Raw genomic sequence first — 4956 nt, 5'->3', positions numbered from 1 at the left:
GTACCGTCTTCGGCGTGCAGCGAAACGGTGCAACAGATGGTGCAGGAGCCGCATGGCTCGTGCTCTGCTTCTCCTTCTTCTTCTTCTTCTTCTTCGTTTCTTCTTTCTCTCTTCTTCTCTTTTCCTCCATCCAATTCACCCTCTTCTTCTATCTTTTCACGGCGAGTTGCTTTTTGATTTCTCTTCTTCTTTTCTTTCTCTCTCTTCTTCTCGTTTTTGCATCGCGTTTTCTCTTTTCTTCCTTTACCTTTTCGCGAACTTCTTATACTTGCTACATACACGGTACACTTTCTTGATTTTTTTATTTCTCCTCTCATTTCAGTTTGTTTTTGTTCCTCCTTCCTTCTCTTCTCTTCATATTTTGCTTCCTGCCGATATGTTTTTTTCCTCTCGTTTTCTTTGTTCCTTGCTTTGATTCTTCGTCGTTTCTTGTTTTTTTTTTTTTCTGTTAAGTTATACTTTCATTCATGCTCGTCTTTTCATCTTTTCTTTTTTTTTTTTTTTTGGAAAAATAATATCATTATTTTTTTCTTCGTATATTTTTTTTATAGAATGATATAAGAGTAATTCTTTATTCTCATTGAAGAAATTTCATGGATAGAGATTTTCTTTTCTCCACATTTCTTTTTAAAATTTAACTTTCGCTTTTTGAAATTATCTTTTCTCGTGGAAATTTGTTTATTTTTTAAAGTATTTCCCATTCTTTCATTCTTTCTCCCTTTACTCACAATTATTTTATTCTTCCTAGATTAAATATACTTTACTTTTATGTTTTTTATTTCTTAATTCTTAGTTTTTATAATTTCATAGCATCATTGATTTTAATTTTTATTGATAGTACATTTGAAATTCATTTTATTTAAATTATTTGCTTTAAAATATCACGTAATAAATATTCTTACAATGTGCGCAATTTCTCCCCCATTTGTTTCTAAATATACGGGTAATGATGAAGTTCTTTCTTTCCCATCTTGATTATAAATCGGTTTTCTCACGGTCGATCGGTTCAACCGAAGAAACTCAAAAGGGAACAGTCGATAGAAGAACTGAAATGCATACCTAAAGAACACACCTGCGATATTTAGTCGCATCTAATTAAATAGATCGTTGTCTTGATGTATTTTTTATAGGCTCTCAGTACGAGCAACATTATGCATATTCAAGTTGTCCAATGGCGCGGAAGATGGTGCAGATAATATTGGATTCCACTTCCGTTTTACACGTCCTACGTTTTCATCCTTTATGTCGTTTCGATGCTGTCTCTTTATATACAATGTACGCGATAAACTCGATTTCAACGCTTTCTTACCATGTGTAAATTGTGTCGGGATACGAGCTCTGTTTAATCACTTTATTATTTTTTAATCGCTATGCATGATCGAGAGATAAATGATGCGTTTAGTGGTGAAGCTAGGATATAAGTTAGAAGATAAAATGTAAATGTAAAATTGATATGTTTGCTACGTGAAATTTATATATTAAAAGAAAAGAAATATCTTATTAAATTACTAATAGATAATAGATAGAATTTATGAAAGTTATACTTAATAAATAATTATTATTGAGTTAAGAAAAAAATGACAAAAATAGACAAAGACTGCTCATTTATCATGAATTTGATATTCAAAAGTAAATAAATTTTTGAAAATTAGAAGTTCTTTAAACGGAAGACACGTGCTAAGAACACGACTGAAGACAACTATCGAATAGTAAAACGTATTATTCTACAAAACATGCACGTGTTATTTCGTAGTAACTATTGAATAAACTGAAAAATAAATTAACTTCCCGCATATCTGAATGCGCAACAAGTGTCAACTTCTTTTTTAACGTTTCTCCAAGGGTTTTCTAAAGTCTTCAAGAGTGACTTTTCTCACGCACGTGCAATAGAAAACTTACCCTAATAAGCACCTTCTTTTGCTATCCACCTGCACTCTCTTGTCGTTAACAGTCTTGTAGTTTTCTTTCAATATCCGGTTTTTAAAAGACTGATTAATATATTAATGCGTTTAAAATTTTCATAGAAATCATTTGGACAATCATCTTCGAAATTAAAAACGGAATATCGAAGAAGAATATTTCACTTTCTAAAAATCTTTTAAGAGAATATTATTTTTAATTTCTTTTAATTTCTGATTAAGATTAGTTATTTTAATAAAAATGAAAATTTATTTTCTATATTTCTCGTATCTTTTTTTTTCAGCCACAAGAAAATGATGGAACTTTCTTGGTTATCCAGTGATTACAATTAATACTTGATATAACTTTATTTACAATATACTTTTGTTCCAATAAATCCTGAAATGCGTAATAATGCCCTCCTGCCCGCACAAAGTATAATTATTATTATAGTTATTTAAAAGGCCAGAGGGCACGATAATTGTGAAAATAGCCGTATGAAAAATTTGATGAGATCGTTTTATTTTTTGGTCCGATAACATGGAAAAGATAAGAAATTCGATCTTGGTGAAAGTGTGCCTGCAAGGATTGAGACAAACGGCTTCGAAATAACCTATAGGATACATGGTATTGTGTAAATGTTTTAGACCACCTGCTACAAGATAAATTTTTATTACCTTGCGAACGAATTTAATGTTGCAAGGTATCGTTTTACCTCTTTATTATAATCAGGCAATATATAATGCGAATATATCTAATGTGTACATTATCGATCGATGTTAAAGATCAATCGTTTCTTCGATATATATTTTGAAATTACATAAAAGCAACTTTTTTATAACTTTTCCAATATATTTTTAATACACTATTAAGCGATTATTAAATTAATCAAATTTCTCTTATTTTCATCCCTTTTTTCTCATTTCAACCATGTTTACATTCAATAACGCTTAAATTTCTATCGTGTAGTAGTCGATTTATTAAAACTTCATCTTTACAATTAATTTATAGACATTACATTATATCTTATCTTATCGTTCTTTTCGAATCTGATTCAATTAATATTTAAAACTCTCACTTTCATCATCTGTTTTGAATCTAAGCTAAGAAAAGAAATACAAACTTTCTGAACAATCCTAATTTTCATTCTCTCAGAGAAAGAAAATTTTAGAATTTCTTAGAAATTCCCATCTTTCATCAACAGCTTTTCAAAACCTTGAATTTTATCGAATTGTTATTCAATTCGAATAAAAATTGATATCTTACATTCCTAGCATCCTTTAATATAAAACACAAAAAAATAATAATAAATTTTATTATAATATTCACACGGTTCATTTATCCTGATCAAAACTCCAATTAAAAAATTTAATCAAAATACTCGAGTTCTTAAAAATGGCAGATGTTCAGTATATATTGTAACGCCATCTATGTAATATATATATATTCTTATGCTCGTGACCAATTCACCGATAGTCCCGTAACCAGCCATCGTCGAGGTTTATTGGAGCGTGACGCGAAACAGGTCCCTCTGTCCCTTGCTCGCGAAAAGTTCGGAAATATCAACAGGTGCCGTGCACACGGATCGCTCTCTCGCACGCACCGGATAATCGCGTTCGCCACAATTACTCACTCTCTCGCTCCATTTCGACGCGAGCGCTGGTGAACCGCGCGTGCGCAAAAGAAACGCTTCTCCCGTGATTACGAAACTCCGCTTCCGGGTCAGATAAGCTTCCTTTTATTCGAACCAGTCGCGCGCGACTGATGTATATAAGCAAATTCGAAAGTCATTTCGAAAAATTTATAATCGTTACTTTGCACACTTCGAAGCTAATTTTTCTTTGGTAATTTTTAACAAGATTTTAACAATTTTCTTTCTTTTTTTTTTATTCCTTTAACGATTGTAAAAAAAATCGGGGAGAATTATATATGTATCGATGCTAAAATTAGGAAAATATATATCATAAATTTAGGAGTATAGGATGCGAACGAATAAAATGTATAAAGAAGGGACGAAATGATTTTTTATAAAATAAATAAGAAAGAGTGAAAATCGATCGCTTAAGCTTTAATTTAAAAAAAAATTGGAGTTTGAAAATCCAAGTTATGATTTATCATGTGATATAATTGCATATATCCATATGGATTTTCTTAAAAATTAAATTTCAAATGGAAATTTTTTATTTTATATCTTTTTCTTCATAAAAGATAAGTTTTGTGGTGCTTATATATATATTATATAGGCATATTAGATAGTATATTATAAAAATTCGAAATATTTAAATTATAAAATAATCTGCAACATATAAATTTACACGGTAGGAGAGTACCAATACCGGTTTCAGATATATATTTCATTACTTGTCTACTTTTGCTGAATCAATTATTATTATATTGATTTAAAAGTATATTAAATTAAAATTAAAATAAACTCATAATTTTTCCAGGATATATTTTCTGCTTATACAAGAATTAACACAAATAAAAAGAAAATTAACTTTTCATATTAATAAGCATATATTTTATGAAATTTTTGCAATATAACTAATTCTAAGTTTAATCCATTTAAAAATTTGGATATCTAAGAAGAAATAGATAAAAGAAAAAATAAATTGAATCACTATTTATATATATAAAATATAAAGAGCATCGAAATAATAGGAACACTAATTACAAAGTAAAATGTAAAATAGTATTTTTGTTCATAAAAATTTTTCCTTTTTTAAAAAATAGAATTACTCGATTATCGAGCAAAGATATTATAATTTCACTGGATCATACCGTTTCATTTTTTTTTTTTTGTTTACCTCTCGATAACTTCTCGAAAATAAAACTCTACAACCACTTTCTTCCCAAACAATGTTCCCAAAATGTTTCTTTCATCGTATCGAAAGAATAACAAGAAAAAGAAATCGTTATTAAGAATACACAGCTCACTTTTGTGCACGTGATCTGTCCTTTTACACGTCTTATTGGCCGTTAACACGCGCGAACGAGTGATAGTTGCTCACCGATGAAGAACCATAAGCTTCCAGGAATCAGCGCGGTCTCGCGGCC

This window comes from Apis dorsata, unplaced genomic scaffold (genome assembly GCF_000469605.1).
Source record: "Apis dorsata unplaced genomic scaffold, Apis dorsata 1.3 scaffold_88, whole genome shotgun sequence".
Classification (NCBI taxonomy): Eukaryota; Metazoa; Arthropoda; class Insecta; order Hymenoptera; family Apidae; genus Apis; species Apis dorsata.
This window is presented reverse-complemented; position numbering follows the sequence as displayed.